This window comes from Nansenia antarctica, assembly GCF_963989245.1.
Source record: "Nansenia antarctica genome assembly, chromosome: 4".
Lineage (NCBI taxonomy): Eukaryota > Metazoa > Chordata > Actinopteri > Argentiniformes > Microstomatidae > Nansenia > Nansenia antarctica.
Genome location: NC_137689.1, coordinates 53853408 through 53873316, shown reverse-complemented (window position 1 = coordinate 53873316; position 19909 = coordinate 53853408).

Here is a 19909-nt window from a genome sequence, read left to right as displayed (position 1 = left end):
CTTTAACATACACATGTATATGTTATGTATATAATGTATATATAATTGTATATAAACAAAAAACACTTTCAAATGTCCAAAAATAAATAAACACTTTCGAAAGTAAAAGTGCACTTTAGCCTTGACAGCTGGGGATTATTTTGGTGCTGAATGATGTACGGGAGGGGACACTGTAACGGGGCTCGAGAGTTTTTATCAGATTTCGAAAACCCAAATCTCCAACCACCGAAAAGGGCTGCAAATCCTTTGCAATGAACATCCCCACTGCATTGGTTATTTTTTTGTGTTTCTCTGAAGTGGTAGTGTACGTCTGTCCGAACGCATCAGAGAGAGACTGCTGTCTGCTCACTGACGCTGCCTGACTGGCTTTCCTGCTCCCAGTCAGTGTTATCGTTGAGTGGTAGCGGCGAATATGCTGGTTCATGTTAGAGGTGCAACCATTTGCATATGGCACACGCTTTAAGCAGAGCTTGCAGACAGTAATATTTCTGTCCACTGTTTCCCCCCCCTTATTGTCGTATTCAACGGGAAAAGCGAAATGACCCCACACCGCAGACTTGTAGGAATCCGGGGCTTCCTCAAACTGTTGCGGCGCTCTCAGAGCTAATTTACGAACCCAGCCAAATCGCAGCATAAACCGAAAACCGTCACGGTTCACTAGTGAATTGAGCCGTGGAACGCAAACCGTACCGTCCGTAAAAAAACCGAGAACCGTTGCACCCCTAATGCACACTGTGCGACAAGCAACAAACTTGAATCGTAGTCAACGAGGGAGCGTCATCAGCGTCATCATTAAACGTCATCAGTGTGCGTCCGGCTCCCATGGCAGTAGGCAGCAGTGATAAACATAAACAATGGCACCTAGCAAGAAGCGTGCACTTGCAATATTGGCATTCATGTGCATGGAAAAGGCCCAAAAAAGGAGGAGAACCAGAAAAAAGTGTTGCCTTTCTGTCGCCTGTGTTGTCGCTCTGATCATTGCATCATTCCATTCTGCATTTATATTCGTGGGTTAGTTGACATAGGTTGTAGCAGCATTCACAGTGCGATACGCTAACGGACGCTCATCCAACATTTCTGACACTGTCGCAAGACCGTAACATCAGTCATCTTTGAACCATACACACAGTACGACATAGGACCACCCTATGGACCCACGACCACAGATATTGCCACGCCTGGTGATCTTTCGTCTGAGACAGCCCAAAATCGCACAGTGTGTAGGAGGCTTTAAGCACCACACATGGACATAACACCCACACCCGAGGTTGGCCCGCAGAGGCAACCTTTCCAAGTATAAAAAAATAACTTTCAAATTACAGAAATGCTGCTTTATGGGAACTGTATCGGCAACATGCATGTTCGAGTACACTGGTACAACTGTGAACATCAGAGAACAGACCTATATGTCCCTGAATTATCTGTGTAATGTCAGTACGATTAGGCATCTAAGTATGACAAATGAGAGTCTAAGTTGGCAAGTATCTTGGTATTTAACAACCTACAATGAGATATCTGCTCAGTCACAACCGGGGAACCCTCGTCATCTGTGGTAGAAGATGGAGGAACAGTCAACATACCCACAGGTTTTACATCTCGTAAGGTAGCCTGGCTTCGATCCTAATAAGACTTCAGCATATTGACATGACATAAACGAGACTTGCACTTGTGGTCTGCATTCACTGACTTTGTGTTCAATCAAGAATGGCCCACTGTATTTAACTTGCAATGCAGAACCTGGAAGTGGCAGAAGAACCAATACCTTATCTCCTGGAGAGAAAGCTCTGTGACACACATACTTGTCATACCAGAGTTTCATCTTGCTCTGGGCTTCCATCAGTTTTCTTTAGCCAATTCACATGCCCTACTAAGCTTGAAACGGAAGTTACACACATGGTCTAACAAGCTAGTTGAGGAAAGGGTTTGGTCAGCCAACCATGTTTCCTATAACAGCTTCAAAGGACCTCACTGTATGGCCAAACACAAGCTCAGCTGGGCTGAATGCAAGAAACTCCTGGGTTACCTCTCTAGCAGCAAAGAGGAGGTAATGGATACCTTCATATTTTTCAGACTCCATACAGTATGCCCGCAACAAAGACATAAGAGTTTGATGGAATCTCTCTGGCTCACCCTGTGATTCAGGATGGTAGGCTGATGAGGGGCAATGCCTGATAGACAGCTGTTGGAACACCTGAGCGAAGAGACAGGACATGAAGTTAGAGCTTGGATCAGACTGAACAACTTTTGGGAGGCCAAACATTGAGAAGACATTAATCAGAGCTTTAGATATAGCTGGAGCTGTGAGCTCCACAGATGAATGGCCTCAGGAAAACGGGTAGCTGCACACAGCCAGTAGGTACTGGTTTCCTGTCTTAGTTCTAGGGAGAGGACCAACACAGTCGATCAGCACTCACTCAAATGGTTCCCCAATAGCAGGAATGGGATGCAAAGGTGCACGAGGAACCTTCTAGTTAGGTTTGCCAGCAACTTGACACACATAACAAGACTTACAATGCTGTGCCACTGCTCTGTCAGACTTCAAACCAACAAAAAATGTCTTAACACATGGTTTGTGGATTGGATTCACTGTTCTCATTTGCCATAGGCTACTGGTATGGGAGACTTTACTTGTAAACATACTTTCGTTTTGGGATGTGTTCAAAAGCAAGGACTGTGTGATCATCTAATTATGTGTAGTTGTGTTGTTAGCATGTCGATGTTCTATCAGCATGTTGTGATGTTATAACAATTCAGTTAGACGTTCATAGCGATGTGCCATTGTTATCCGCTAGCTGTTAGCAGCGTTTGTTTCTGCAGTTTCATTAGTCACTTTTCTCCCATTCTGTGTTTGAGGTGTACCAACATTCAAATATGTATATCCTCTTAAACTTTTTCTTTGGATTTCAATGTAAAAGCTTACAATCTGTAGTTTCAGAGTATATAAAAAACTTAAAAATTACTTCAGCAACTGGTTGATCAAAAGTCTGTCTGGTGTCACATATCCCTGGGGATGTACTGGCTGAACTACACAACTGAACAGCTGGAGTGGTTAGAGCAGGGCCTGTAAGAACATACCCTGGAACCTGCCATCACGAGGAGAGCTCCCCCTCCTGGTCTCCACATGGTCTATCTTCAAAGACAGTTTAACGTGTCAACACAAATTCATTTGCAAAGACGCAGCCTCTTCAATCTTTGACACCTTTTGTTCATTTAGATAGATTGAAACATACTTCTTAAACTCAGGTGTTTAAGCTACTCTTTGGATTCTACCTTTTGAGATGTGCACCTTCGACCAAATAAGCCCTCTTTCTCTTTAGCAAACTCGATATGTTTCCCTGTCAAAACTCCTAAAATGCTGACGATAAGCCTCTGGGGCTAACTCATTAGCCCGCAAGATGGCGGCTTTAACAGTCTCATACTGAGTGTTTTTCTCAAGGGTCAAAGTAGAATATGCTTCCTGTGCTTCTCCAACCAGGACACACTGCAGTAGTAGTGCATTAACAGGCCAAACCAGCGTGATGGCCACACACTAAATATTAGAGAGGTATTTCGTATCCCTCTCTACAAAAGGTGGAACCAATTTAATGTGTCTGCTGACATCAAATCCAAAAGATTCAGAAGGCTCAGAACCTCTTAGCTTGCTAATCACCAGAACTAATTCCATGGTGCCGTAATGTATTCTGATTGAGGTTTATACAATACTGTAGTAGTGTATAGGTGTTCCTGCAGCCACCCAAGCCAACATGTTTAAATTCTAACTCATCATCCATTCATGTGCTAACACCAACTTCCTCTCTTCCAGTTCCAATTGCTTCTCTTTCATCTCCACCTGCCTTTCCTGCAATGCTAACTCTTTTAGCCTTAATTGAATTGCAGCCTCAGAAAGTTGTGAAGACGAAGACGAGGGATGTTCTTCTACCTTAGTCACAAGAGCTGCCATTATAGCCAGTAAAGCTTTCTTGACACTTTCTTTAAGTCATCGCTCACTACTGATGATCTCAATCTCATGTTGGTCAGCAAGTTTTAATAGTTGATCCTTAGTAAACTGCTCCAATAAGGCCTGAGAAGGATCACCAATAAACTCATCTATGGCTGCCATCTCAAAAAAGGAACTTACAACAGCACCCAGAGAGACACTAGACCAGCCACTGACACAAGACAATAGCTGTGAACTGTAATAACAATAATACAAATAATAATTCATTATATTTATAAAGTGCTTTTCAGTTATTCAAAGACGCTGACAATATGGGTACACAGAAACACGGAAACAACAAGCAACAGATAATGTGAGCAAGTCCAAGGGAGGGAGGGGGTGGCAAGGTTAAGGGAGATGGTTAGAATAGGAAAGGTTGCATGTGTGGGAGAACATGTAGGTTTTGAGTTGGGATTTAAAAGTGGAGAGTGAGGGTGAGTCTCTCAGTGGCTGGGGGAGAGAATTCCAGAGTCTGTGAACAATGAACTGTCCGTTTAACACATCAGCCCAACTCCTGACCCCAACTCCTGACCCCAAGTTGTTAGATTCAAGGAAAACATTTCCCAATGAATGCAACACACAGCTACCCAACACATCCCCTGACAACAACACACTCCTTGCTTTACTACACAACAAGCAAACAGTGAGAAAAGGGCTAAGCTGTTAGCTTCAAGGAAAAACATTTCCAATTAATGCAACACACACATTCCCAACATATCCCCTAACAGTCTCACTGCTATACTACACAACAAGAAAACAGTGAGAAAAGGGTTTTCTGAGTGCCACCCCGAACCAACATGTTTCTGAGCACATATTCACAGCAACCCTAGTTCCTATCTAATGGTCTTCTATGAGACGAATAAATGAGTGGGCTGATGGAAGGACCAATGGTTCGGTTCAGCTTGCCCACTCGGCAACTACCTAACCAAGGTTTACTCTCTAACCACTAAATTAAAACACGGATAGTACTCAACCCACTCACCATGCATGTCCAGGTAGAATAGGGTAACCACTGCCAATCACCACTTCACCCAAAAAAACTAAAACAATTTATCTCTCCATAAATCTACGGGTTTAACTATGAATTCAAAGATATCCCGGACGAGCACCCAATATGTTACAACCCCAGCTCAAAGGGAAGCAACATAAAGCACACAAAACAACCAATGTTTAAATGTAAAAGTAACATTGTATTTATTAACTTAATAAAAATTAGGAACTAAAGGGGAAATGATGGTTGGATGAGAGAGAGGGAGTGTGTGGTGGCCACTCAATTAGGCAATTAGCCCTAGCAGCCTCCATTCTACCTGCAACACAAATGTAACAAACAGGCAAGCACCACACATGGACATAACACTGTTAAATTAGTCATTTTGTTGATAATCTATTCTCATTTTCTGTTAATACAGCACAACATAATCGTGACCAGGTTCTCCTCTTTAATGTCTAATGTTCTCATGCATCATTAAAGAGTGAGTCATCAGTTTCAGCTATGAACGTAGGCCTGAACGTAAACTCTTTGCAAGCCAATTTATCTTAACTTGAAGGCATGGTGAAATGGAATTTTGGGTATTTTAAATGAATCTAGGATCCGATATGATTGATTGTCTGTCACACAGGGATGAGCAAAGCATTGTCAATCATCATTAACCATAAAATGTCTTTTGGAGTCAGATATGAGTGTAGATATGAGATGTGTAAGCTGGTCATGTGACCACCTGTATGAGTTTGTTTGATCATGTCCATGACTGTTAGAAATAATCATTGGGAATAAATGTATGTCTTATGTTTGACACGTCATCTATTCTTCAGTGTTTTATTTTTTATATCCGATACAGACAGACAGCAGAACCTTTTCCGTTTCATTATTTTTTAACACAATTGATCTTATTATAGGTCTTTCAATAGTGCTGCACATAAAAGTATTCCAAATCAGATAAGATGCATGTAATGTGCAAGTCAACTAATGAGTGAGTGTTTTTTTTAAAGTTGCAACATTGATGAAAATTAAACTGTCAGTTTCAGTGGCATGATTCCAAAATGGAATGCCACATATGTTCACGTAGAAAGTGTTCAGAGTTACAAATACCATTCAGAATTACTATCTTTTAACTGATCCTACTGGAACAATACCGTACTTAACATTCACAAGGGTTCTAGTGAGGCTGATATGACTAAAGCATGAAACTTTCTACAGTGTTTCTATAGACCAGGGGTCGCAACTAAGTTTGGCCTCGGGCCCAAACAATTTTGAGCCACTAGATGGCGGGCCCGAACATAATCAAAGGCTAATTTAAGTAATTGATTGTTAAAAAATGTGACACGTTCTAATGCTTTGACTTTTCTTTCGAAAAATGTACACATCGCTAGTCAACTAACACAGCTTGTTTTGTGAGCCTGCTAACAATGTAAAGTAGTCTTATAGTTAACTAGGTAGCAGTCCAATCCATTACGTTGCAGTATTTTGGCTTGACTAGCGAGTTTGTGTTGTGATTCTCAACAACGTTGAAACGTAGTTTCACCCTTTTCCATATTTTTGAATAATAAATGTGTGGACTGACAATGTAGCGCAGCCTAACTTATTCTAATAATTATTTAACATACTTTTGTTCTGATAATTATTCCCCCCTCCTCCCAGACAAGGTCACATTATTATTGGATTGATTGTTTGCGTGTCGGGTGAAGTTAACTAAACATTTAACCTGCTAGCTAGCAAGAGAAACATAATGTCATGTTGATCTTATTATAGGTCTAAAGGTCCAAAGGTCTAAAGAGGAAAGTTGACGGTGAAAACAAGGCATTTAAAGAGGAATGGACAGCGAGCTATACGTTCATCCTACCTGGTTTCATCAATGCAAAGCCGTTGTGAGACTCACATTTTACGTGCTCACAATGTTCCCTTTCTATACATGCGAGTCGTCCTTTTCGTCAATGAATGTGATAAAGACGCACGCACGAGAGGAATCGATTGATGCATAACAACCTTGAGAACTGCCTGCGGATTAAAGTGACGTCCATATCACCAGATATCAAGCAAATAGTACTTTTCACATTAAGTGAGTACCAAGCCTGTCGTTATTGTATTTAATAACCTAATTGTATTTTGTATATTTTGAATGAATGGCTCATTGTAATTATTATCCCTAATAGCAAGTCGTTTCAGGAGCGTAGATCGAAGATCAAGCGGATTCTGCTTTTTGTTTGCGCCGATTTTGTTGTCAATGTTTTTCTGAAAATTAAACAGAATTTGCTTTGTTACTGTTGATATGTGTGTTGCAGTCACATATACGTAAACATTACGTTTGAATGGTTTACTGAGCTCGTGTTATTTCTTTCAAACCACACACCGCATGTCGGCTATTTCAGCACCACGCGTTGTCCACCTACTTAGTGCGCTTCGCTGCCTGATTGTCTGTCCCTGTGTCATTCACTCTCAACATGGATAAAAGTATAATAAGCATTATTCAGGTGGAGGTCGATTCTCTATTCGGACATTATAGGCGCTATATGTGGGACTGTCGGTCCGATATTGTAAAAAGTGGATTCTCAAAATAATCTGCTGGGCCAAATATTATTGGTGATGGGCCAGCAATGGCCCACGGGCCGCCTGTTGCAAAGATGTGGAACCACTTCAGATTTGACCTCTGGCATCAGGTAGACTCAAGTTGAAGAAATGTTTTTCAAAAAATAAAACATATTTCAGAATAAAAGTCCGAAAAATTAAATTTCAGAATAAAAGTCAGAAAAAAACATTTCACAATAAAAGTCCGAAAAATTAAATTTCAGAATAAAAGTCCGAAAAATTAAATTTCTGAATGAAAGTCCGAAAACAAACTATTTCAGAATAAAAGTAACATTTTAAAATATGGGTAGGTTGAGTTGAGTTGAGATAAAAGAGTAAAATATTTCTGCAAATCAATCTAGACTTTTACTGTGCAATCTAGAATATAATGTATAATGTATAATGTCTCCTTGAATGCATTATGACATCAAATGGAATATTTAGAATGTATGCAACATTCTTAGAACATGGAAGCAATTTACCATGAGAGGAAGGGGGTTGTGGACTCATTTACTACTGGTACAGGGTTGGAATAAATAAATACACAAAAATATAAATATACAATAAATAAATACACAGTTGTAACATTAAATTCATGTATTTACAATCATTAATAGTTTCAGAATACATATATCCTTCCGCCACAGAATACAGTCGCATAAACAAGATCAACGATTGCATTGTAGGTCAGCACAGGTGTTCTTAATCAGATTGATTGGGAGGCGCATTGATACTGGAAATGTGGTCTGAACTGAAGGTTGTTGGGATATTTACCACTGTTGCTAGCCAAATCCAGTATCCAAACATGCTGTTGTAAAAAGTACATTTGAAAATCAATTTTTAGCAAGAATACCCTTCTGTTTCTTGTATTATGTCTAGTACTTCCAACACAAAATAGTCTACAAATATTTGAAGAGCAACTTTTTAATAATGTGTCATTGTCCACCTTAGCAGTCTCCTAAACAAGAGCAAAGGTCAGTGCACTTAAGGGCAGCCTTTTTACACTTGCAGCGCATATTGCATCCTTTCTTGCATCCACAATGGATCAGTTCATAGCAGCTCTGTGAGGTCTCTGGTAGTGTGGTCGACATGCGGCCCTTTTCACAAGACTGTGTCACAAATATATTTTTTTGTCACATATCATATTCATCGCTACCCACTCATTGCCAGAGACAGCCTCCGCCTCCGGCTCCTCACAGGCAAACTGAAACTTTGCAGGAATGACTAACTTAGCTGCCATGTCCACTAAAAATGTGGATTGCGCAGCATTCTTTAGCGGAAGCTAATTGGGGCCCTATGGCAGTAATGTGGATATCTGGGTTCAAACTCCGTTGGGTGGCATACTGTACTCCATCTTGCCCAGTCTTGACATTGCCCAGTCCGGACATAACATCATACATACTGTACATTTTGTTAGAAAATCCCTTTTTTATTAATGCCTGATCCCTGCTTCAAATGTTTACTATAAACCTCATTCATGAACTTCATTCTCATTCATACTGTATATAAAGCCCTAATAGAGCCTCCTCATCTCTCCGCCCATAATGCCATTAAAGTCCACTGCTCTCTCTCTCTCTCACTCACTCTCTTTCTTTCTCGCTTCTCATTCAATTTGTTTTGCTTTCCCTCTCGCCGTCTCTTTCTTTCTCTTTTGCTCTTTCACTCTTTATATGTTTGTCTCTACAGTACGTCTCTCTCCCCCTCTCCTCTCTCTCTCTCTCTCTCTCTCTCTTCGTTATACCTGCGCGTCGTTATACCACAGAGGCCTCCATGCAAATCAAGACTACCCTCCTGCAGGGAGCGAATAAGCGGGAAACCAAATTGGATCGAATGTAATTCAGTTCACCAAGGGAAATGAATCAATAATGCTGAGAAATGGTTTTCAGAAGGAGAGAGGAGAGAGTGCCTTGTTTAGAATCCTCCTGCTTTGGAGTACTGTACAATCTGTATCTGATAAGTCATGCTTCTCCGTGCTGTGGAGAAGGCAATCAGGAATTATAGTTCTGCCTTCCTGCCTTCCTGCCTGCCTGCCTGCCTGCCTGCCTGCCTGCCTAGCTACCTTATTGTGATTTAGACAGTACAGTAGTGCTTCAGATAGAATGGCCTGCTCTGTTTGGAATCTCTCAGCTGTGTTTCTCTGCTGACGAGACACTCTGTTAAAGGGAGTTGGAGTGGAGAGCAACTTCTGCACAGTAATACAATCATGCTAGTGTGAATTCATTCTTACAATAACAGTACAGTGCAGGCCCAGATAACACACACCTTCATGCATACACGCACAGATGCATACAGTAGATGCACATATACACATACACGCACGCACACGCAGACACACATACAAACAAGCTCTTACAGTGCATACTATTATACCACACACACACAATGGATAAGAATAATAAAATAAAGCTTCAAATGAAAAAACATATTCTTACCCATTGTGTGTGTGGTATAATAGTATAAAATGTATGCCCATTTTCAAAGCAAATAATGGCAACTATACAGAATAACAATAAATATATATGTGTTTTCATTACTAATAGACCTTTTCCGCTTCCTCTTTTGCCACTATGCTCAGTCTCTTCCATCCTGTGGCCAAGTGAAAGAGCTGCAGTCCCACTAGGACTCATGTTAGTGGCACAGTCCCAATACTCCAGGTATATCAATCGTTTGCTCGATACTCTACTGGCTATCATTTCCAAAAGATACATCACAACACTAATGCATACTCTCATACCTTAGTTTACCTCCCCTCTTGCAGAGAAACAGTTTTTTAAACAGTTGAGGAATCTCAACAATTCTCAGAACAGTCTCAAAATCGGATCCATTTGATTCAGTTTTGAAGTTGAGGCGTTCCAAATCCTACCTTTTATATGCTGTAGCTCCAACGACCTCGATGGAATTGGTATTTTGTTGAGTTGCACACACAGACCCTAATCAAATATTCGACCGAAGTTATTAAGATAGCGATGCCCTGGTTCCAATGGTCAGTGTGGGCGACCATGCAGTGTGGGGGTGGACTTACATAGCTATTGTATGCTAGTTTGTATTATTTTCCCCTCTCAATATTACCATGGACTGAATAAGTGAAATTTGACAACTTGTGTAAAGGTTCTCCAAACGTAAAGGCTCTCCAAACATATTTTCTATTAAATAGGTATGCATATATTCCTATAATCTACAGTATACAATGTTTAAGATACTATCCTATTTCATTGGTAGGCTAATTGGCATAGAGAGTAGAGGCGATCGATGTATGCAACATTGATCAATCAATGTTATAGGCTGACAGATCCTAGTAAAATGAGAATATACACTAAACCTACAAGTTTGTGTTGGTCGGTGCAGTGACACCAAATTACCTTTGCACATGGTTTAAGCATTATGTAGTGGTCTTCAGCGGAAGCAAATTGTGATGGCAGCAGGGAACAAGTCGGCAACCAATCGTTCTGACTTTTATTCTGAAAAATGTAAGTAAATGTGACTGGGTCTGGTTATAAAGTCTGCAAGTCTGGCAACATCAACGGTAGATTGTAAGCTTTCAAATGATATGTCATACATTGAAATCTGAAACAAGTTGAAGAAGTTATGGATATTTGAATGTTGATACCCTCCACATCTATTACATCCCATTACAAGTACAAGAGAGTTAAATTCATGGCAATGGAAAGAATTTGGCAAGATACAATTGAGCAATACAATAATAGAATAATAAAAAAAATGTGTCCGTGTGTATGCATTCATTATTATAGTCCATAAAGCATCTAGTCACAATTGTCACCAGCTGCTGTCACAATTGGTGCCTTTAGCGTGGAAAGCTAAAGCTTTAGTGTAACCTTGAGGGGCAAACATAAGTGTTGTTAGCATGGGCTCAGCATGGGCTCATATAACATATAACAGGGTTGGGGTCAATTTCATCTTAATAAAATCAATTCAGGAAGGAAACTGAGATTCCAAATCCAATTAAAAATGTTTGTCATTGAAAAGCATAGAGGAAATTTGGAATTGGAATCGAGCTGTCAATTTACTTCCTGAATTGACAGAATTGAAATGGAATTGAAGTCTCCGACCCTGGCCTCTATGGCTGGTGTAGATCAGGGTAACATGCCGTCCTCAGACCATCCCCTTTCTTTTTCTCTGTAAGAGAAAACATGTCAAAACTGCACACTTTGTAAGACAACAATAAAATAATAAAATAAGTTTGCCGTCAAACTGCACTGAAAGACAACCATAAGAAGTGCCTTGTACTCCCTCCTCTCTGTGGAACAGCAGCTGGCTCCACGGATTCATCTCGACAACTGCCTGCCTGGTGGCCTTGATACCTATTCTTGTGTGATGGTTGTCTTGGTAACTTGTCACAGGTCCTCAATACAAGAATGTTCAGAGGCGGAAGCAGCAACACGAAGTACACATCTAACAATCTCCCTCTACCACTTAGGAGATGCTTTTTAAAGTGACTTACAATTAGAGAGGACAGGACAGTCTCCCTAGAGCAATTTAGGGCTAAGTGCCTTACTCAAGGTGGTGTTCCCAGGTAGCATTTGAAGTCATGACCTTTTGATCACCAGCCCAACTCACTATCCACTAAGCCCCCACTACCCCTCTCTCTCTCCCTCCCTCTTTCATTAAGTGTCATCACCACCACCACACAGCACATCTGTTCATCAGGACAGCCATCAGAATAATAATACCCTGCCCCCTCCCCCATCCCCACCCCACGCTACCCTACCCTACCCCACCCTACCTGATCCCCTCCCATCCACCTAGCACATCTGTTAGAGAGGGGTGCTGACAGGGCAACAGGGCCTTTATTAATGATCACCTCCAGCAGGTGTTCCTCTATCCTTCCTCTCCTCTCCGCTATCGTCCCTCTCTTCCCTCTCTTCTGACCTTTCCCTCTCAAGGAGACAGTCGATGGAGGGAAACAAGCCGGATACCCCCTCTCTTCCTCCTCCTCCCCCTTTTCTTCCTGGTCCATGCCTTGTCACAGGGCTCAAACAAACTCTCACAGAGTAGAGGGAGTTTATACAAGCCACAGAAATTCCTCTAAAACTGCCGATATGCTCTGTATCCACCTCTGAACATCTATATTTACCGTGTGAGCTACATCGCAGTACAATCCATATACAGTATACTGTACAGCACAAACATATACGCTTTTGAACGACATACATAACTAGCTATAATGTCCCCAAGAGAAGTATTCTGAAATGAACACAAATCCATCTCTAGGTTCAACTGTAACCGTATCATTATAATGTACTGTATAGCCTGGAATCCTTGAGCAATGCTGTTCTAGAGTAAACACTCTCCACCACCGAATTCTCCTCCAGAACGAGCGACAAATGCTTGACTAGACCCTCGGCACCTATACATCACGCTGCATGAAAACAAAAGGACCGGCTCCCCTACTTCTTCCTAACGATGAATCATCAGTATTGTGCCTGGGACGCAGGAGAAGAGGAGGCTTTTATCTTAGACCCCAGGTACCCATTCAACCGCCACAGCCCCTCATCCAATCGTCCCAGGAATCCTTATTCATCGTCACCACGCTGTGTGTTCAGAGAAGATAGCATGGGGCGCTACAGCTAACGCTAGGTCTTCTGTCTCTGCTGCTTTTTTAAAGCGGTGGTGGCTGGCAGGGCCAGGCCCCGCGTCTGTCCATTGAAGACCCAGTGGGGATGTTTTTTTCTCCGAACGTGGCCCTATTAAATAAAGGTCTCAAAGGGAGAATGGCTGGTCCTATTAGTGCTGTCGTTGCACATTGACACCTGAGCTGAGTGGATAATTAGCTACGGTTGGCTTTCGTAATGCCAGATAGAGAAAAACATAACCAAAGAGGAAAAGAAAAGGCACATCGAATGGCCACTTTTAAACGTCTGATGTTTGATGTTTTTCTTTGTTTTTCTTTGTTCGGATAAATGGGGGTACATTCTTGTTTGTTCTAAAGGGGCTCTATGTGAGAATGTTTGGGATTGTAAGAATGATACACCAGTCTGTCTCGTGCTGTTTGAGATACAGGCATAGTGTTACATCATTTAAGTTCAACTTCTCTTGATCTTTCTATCGATGTGTTTGAAGTCTATTTTGCCTGTGCTCTACGGGATCTTGTGACTGTACAATTACTGTGAAATCGACTCCACTCCCGCCTGACTGTTTTTCCGACCGTCTGATCCTCCAGTCGTCCAACTGAAGCAAACACCAACACGTCAGGGGATTTGCCTAAGAGCCATGTGAGCGGCTACGTGCAAATTGCCATAAAGATGAATGGCAAACGCTCCACTTCCTTCCATTGTAATGCATCTCAATGGCATAGCCTTCAAAAAGACCAGCTAAATGATGAAGCCTTTTAGTCAAATCTGATTTAGCCCGAATTACGCATATGACGGCTTTGAATCAGACTCCCAGAGGACAGCGATAAATACAGACAGCTCTCGTTGCTCACAAGCCAATGATCACAAGGCGGACATTTAAGACACATCGAAGCATTTCCCTACAGGATTCTAAATGTAATTTAGCCCAATCACATGCCAGGGATGCCCGGAACTGAATGAGGAGAAATGCCTGTTAAAAGGAGTTGATCGAGCCTATGTCTCAGACAGACGTTTACTAGCCAAATTCATGCTGTCACTTGTATTAAGATATATGCATGTTTTTTAATGGCTAGTATGATAGACCATTAGCCACACTCAGTTCACTAGATTACTTTTCGACTGCATATTATCAAAGATATAATATATATTACCGGTATATGGCAAAGCATTTATATCAACTCTTATGACTCTAAATTAATTTTATGATCACATGTGAAGGTCATTGCATTTCTAAGGGAGCTTTCAGGCATAGACCTCAAGGGCAGCTTTAGAAATGACCTTACCAGAGTGCCTCTATGGTACGATTGCAATATACCCTTTCCTTTAAAAATGCGCATATGAATGCAGACTCACATGCACGCGCACACACACACACACACACACACACACACACACACACACACACACACACACACACACACACACACACACACACACACACACACACAACCTCTTACAGTGCATACTATTATCACAGCAGTGCATATACCATAACCATGTTCTGGTACTATAATCTTGTTGTGACTATGACTGATTACAGCGGGTTCGTTCACTCGAGGTAAACCGTTCTCATCACAACACACATGTGCCGTATGCAAATGGTGGCCAGCGAAATGAATCCCCGCTTTGAAAAGTGACATTACAAAACATGGGGGAATATGCTGTACAAGGAGAGCAAATATTAGGTACCTTCAGGTACATTTATTGAATGACTATTTATGTTCCTAACACGCCCTTATCTTGTCTCCTCATATGAACACCCCTTGAGCTGAGCTGCTTCCTGTGTTCAGCAGTGAGATTACCCGTGGTGTTTGCTAATGTGCTTTTTCTCTCCTTCCTCGTCACCATCTCCGTGTCCATCTCCTCCACTCTCATCTCTCTGGCTATTAGAGGTGGTGATTCCGATGATGAGTGGTGGGGTTTATTGGTCGGGGTTGGAGGCAGTGGAGGCTGGTGGAGCTAGAAATCGGAGGACAGGCTCATTGTAATGCATAGCATTGAGCCTGTCCTCTGATTTCGCTCTCCACCAGCCTCCCCTGTTGGATAGATACTACAGCTTGCATCAGACTGTAGCCCCAAGGCAGATATGGAAGAACATTGACACCTGATACATAGACACGCCACAGGCACATTTCATTTTGACCTGAGGGATTGGCCCCAGAGGGCAATACATATGAAATATTCATTTGTATATTTTATGTATTTATATATTTTTATGACTCAAAAATTCACATAAACATTGTTTTAGTCTGAGGGAATGAGTCAGTAGTATTTTACTAATGCAGAGTCAATCCATTCAGTGTGACTGGCTTTCCATTGACTAGATGGAGCACATAGAGACAGATGAGAGGGCGAAGGCAGACCATGCAATCCTCTGCTATCCTATTCAGTATATCATGAGCTTATGGAAAGATGGCTTCTCAATGGAAGAGCTTCAGCTATTAATGTTACTGGCCCCGTGCAGCTCATGAAATTCAAAAGGTGTTTTATGATCTTATTTATTTTTCATGTCTTCTGGGATGAGTTGTGGGAGAGGAGAGGAAAAACACACACACACACACACACACACACACACACACACACACACACACACACACACACACACACACACACACACACACACACACCACATATCAGAATAGAATAAAAAGGAAAGGGAAAAAAAGAAACGAAAAAGAGAAGGATAAAAAGAAAGATTGAAAAAAAAGATGGAAAGCTGGATTAAATTATGCAAGACTACATTACATGGCTACAGTCTAATTAAAATCTAACATGATAAATTACCCAAGGAGCCTGGAACTAGTCTAGAAGGATTCTAACGTAAATTTGTTCAGAGAAAAAACAAAATGTCCTTTAAATAAGAATCAGAGCTCAGTACCACCCCAGTACATTGTTTCACTGTGTAAAGCTCCAACTAGAAATCATGAGACAAGGTTGGGAAAAGGGGAACGGGAATAAGGGAACTGAATATAAATACATTGAAATTACCCAAGTACTCATTTGCTGTTAATGAAATACTGTCAATTCAGTTCATCAGCTTACAGAAGTGAGAAAAAACAGCCACAGTAGTGTAAATGTGTTACCAACAAAAAAAAAGCCCTCTATTTGTCAGTGTTAAAAGGGGTTATTCTGATGTGGAAGGATCAATGGCACTGTGTTAAATGAGAGGGTTAGAGAGAAGAAGAAGGAGAGAAAGAGAGACAGAGAGGGGATGGAAGAACATGAGAATATGAGAGAGAGAGAGAGAGAGAGAGAGAGAGAGAGAGAGAGAGAGAGGGAGAGAGAGAGATAGATGACATAGTAGATGTTGTGAGAGAGAGAGAGTTGCCTTGGAGGTGCTACAGTCAGATAAGGAGACTTGAACACCTGCCAAACCCTAGGATGAGGCCTGACTTATGCCCTCATATTTTATTGCCTCTTGATGAGGCAGCCCGCGGTGCCATTAATCAAGGCCCGCGTGGCAGACACGGGCTCCTGTGTCCCGGCACGAGCCCCAGCCCCAGCTCAGGCCTCCTACTTCATCCTTCCTCCTGTCCCTCTAAGGCACTCAGGCCTTCACACTGCATCTCAGAGCCTCTAAATTACTTTACAATCCAGCCGTAATGTGATGAGGGACAAAGACGAAGAATGTGGTAATCAACATTCTGGCACAGGACTTGACGTGGCTATAGAGCTGTTGAAAGCCACTTCAGAGCAATTAAATCAAATCATGTAAGGCAGGCAAGTTCCACTGTACATTTTGTTGTTAGTTGAACATTGTGTTATACTTTACTAATAATGCAGAGAACTGAGATAACAGTAGGTTAGGAAATGATCCACCATATTCTGGAATCATCTTTTAGAAAACAGTTATTTTTCTGTTGAAACATTTTTCTGCTGCTACTGTATGGTGTTGTGGCCTATGATAAAGAGGAGGAACAGAAAAGTGCATCAGAATGAAATCCTAGTTGGTCAGCTAGGCTGACCCCCAGTTAGAAAGGTCACGATTCTTCGTGCCATTTCTCATGTTTTCCTCTGATGCAAGTGCAACACGGCCACCCCGTCCCCATATCCTCTCCACCCAACCGCTCTATTTCAAATCTGTCACCTCTCTACCTACCCCATCTTCTCTTTCACTCAACCTCTCACTCTGACTCTGTCTCTTCATCTCTCTCTCTTTCTCTACCCATCTTCTATTTCACACTCCCTCTCTCCCAAACCTCCTATTTCCTTCTCTACGTCGGGTTCAATCTCTTTCCATCTAGTACATATCTCTCCCTCTTTCTCTCTCTCTTACAGCTCATCGCTGACACCATGGCACAGTGCTCCAACAAAAAAGGGGTCTTTCATCGTGTAGAGTTCCCCTTGGTCCCTCAACTCTTGTCAATCTGTCATATCTGACCCCCCACTGTGGCACTTCTCCCTATTCAAAAATCACTCAACAATCCCTCTCATGATCAAGAGCTGATGAGTATATTCACACACCCTCTCCGCTCTGACATCCGAACACAAGAGTGCACAGGCGACATACTCTGTTGTGCTGACGTCCCAAGACAATAGTTTTGTCAAAGAGAAAAAGGTTTGTGTCATGCAGTTAGCATGTGTGGTGGTTTTGAAGTGCCCTCTAATGGGTTTATGGTGTCATCGCCTGAATATGCAAGTACTATCTCTGTGTTATTCCTGCATACTGAAGGCAAGCATTTTGTAGGTGGTTATTGTGAGAAGTGACTGTGTGTGTGTTGTTTGTTGTGTGTGTGTTTGTGTGTATTTGTGTTTGTGTGGTGTGTGTGTGTGTGTGTATGTTTGTGTGTGTATGTGAATTTTTGTGTGTGTGTGTATGTTTGAGTGTGTGGGTGTGTTTGTGTTTGTGTGTATGTGTATAAAAATAGGACACTTCACCAGGTTCTGGGCTTTAAAGTAATTATATGATGCATCATACTCTCCTATCATTTGTTGACATATTCATTTGTGACAGCGAGCTACAGTACAGGGATGTTTAATTACGATTCAAACATATTCTGTGCTAAAATGGCAGTGCTATAATGTGCCCCTACAGGCTGTTAAATGATTATCCACACTTCAGAACAAGTGCTTCAAGAATAGTATGCATAGCTTTCTCATTATTCTCTTTCCACTCTCCCCTGGTAATAACCTGTTTAACAAATCTGACAGTACTAGACTGCACTTTACAACTTCGATTCTACAATACATTCCTAGAATCTCTCTTTTCTGAAGAGATAGGAATCTCAGCAGTGTTTTGGGCAGGAAATTCATTCCACTGCAATGTTGTATTGCGTCAACGTGATTGATTCCTGTGGAAAATCTCAATAATATAGCATACTTTATTTTCCACACCTCTAAATACAAAATGAAACACAAACAAACATGTGATGTATATCAGCTATATGACCTTGTAGGGCATACTAAAGTGCCATCTCTTTATGTACAGAACAGTACACACACGGTTTGAATAATTTAGAACATTCACCTTAAACTACCGCTGACACTGTGGTCCACATACTAAGTGGTCAGTCGACAACACATTCTCCCCACAAATATAACCCGATGGCTATTTACCAACTTTTTAAGGGCCCCATTAGAGTGGTTGTCTCAGGCAATTCTCTATGGCCTACTGAAAAATGAGGTGGTCATATATCTGCCTGGTGATTAATACTTTGGTAATAAAAGCTGAGGCCACAGTGGACCAGACATTAATAACACATTATCTCTGGCCTGGACCACTTCCAAAGCCAGCCTGGATTTGTGCAACCCTATCCTGAAGTGATAGCTTCATTGTCTCCAGAAACTCATTAGAGCAATATAGGTCATTATTAAGGAGATTTGCAGCCTCAGTTTTACATTTTGAAGGCTCATTTTTACATTATTTAATAATGTACCAGGAGACCTGGGGAGCAATTATGGAAGAGTACAGTAGTACAGTGGCTCAGCACTACACTCTCGCTCTTCCTCACTAAAGACTGTTTTGACAACGTGTCGAATCTTCCTCATATACTGTGCCAAAACATGTTTGATCTGATTGATCTCAAAGCATTTCACAGTAATATAAAACCCACTTGTTTACCTGGAGCAAATCATGCCAAATATTATCAGTATGTGATATAGTACTCCTTAAACAGGGATTAACCTCAACTGAGACCCAAAACACTCTTTTCTACCTTTCCACATCATTAATTCATCTTTAATTTGCTGTACAGAACAATGCTCTATACATTTGAAAATGGCCCTTTTTACAGTACTTGATGAAATAATCTGGTGAATACTCACAATTAATTGGTACTAAAATGAAATGGCAATTAGGTCTAAAACATGATACTTGAAAGATAATTACCATGCATGTACTGGTAGACAGACAGATAGATAGATAGATAGATAGATAGATAGATAGATTGATAGATAGGTACTTTATTGATCCTCGAGGGGAAATTAAGGCATTACATCAGCTCAAACCACAACACAATAAAGTGACAATTGAATAATAGAATAAAATAAAAAGTACAAATAAATAAATTAAATAAAAATAGACATCTGAACATTATGCACAGTAAGAACAGATCAGTATGATTTACCATCCCTCAGCCTGACTCCGATCACCCCGACCCAGCCAGCCTGAGGAGGAGTCTCATTGCGACAGGCAGAAAAGATCTCCTATAGCGCTCCTTAGTGCAACGTGGTTGTAATAGCATTCTATTGCTGTTTGGTGAATTATTCAATAGAGTTCTTGATACTTTCCGGTTTACCGAAAGTACCTGTGAGACCATTTCAGCAATAAGTACTACTGTT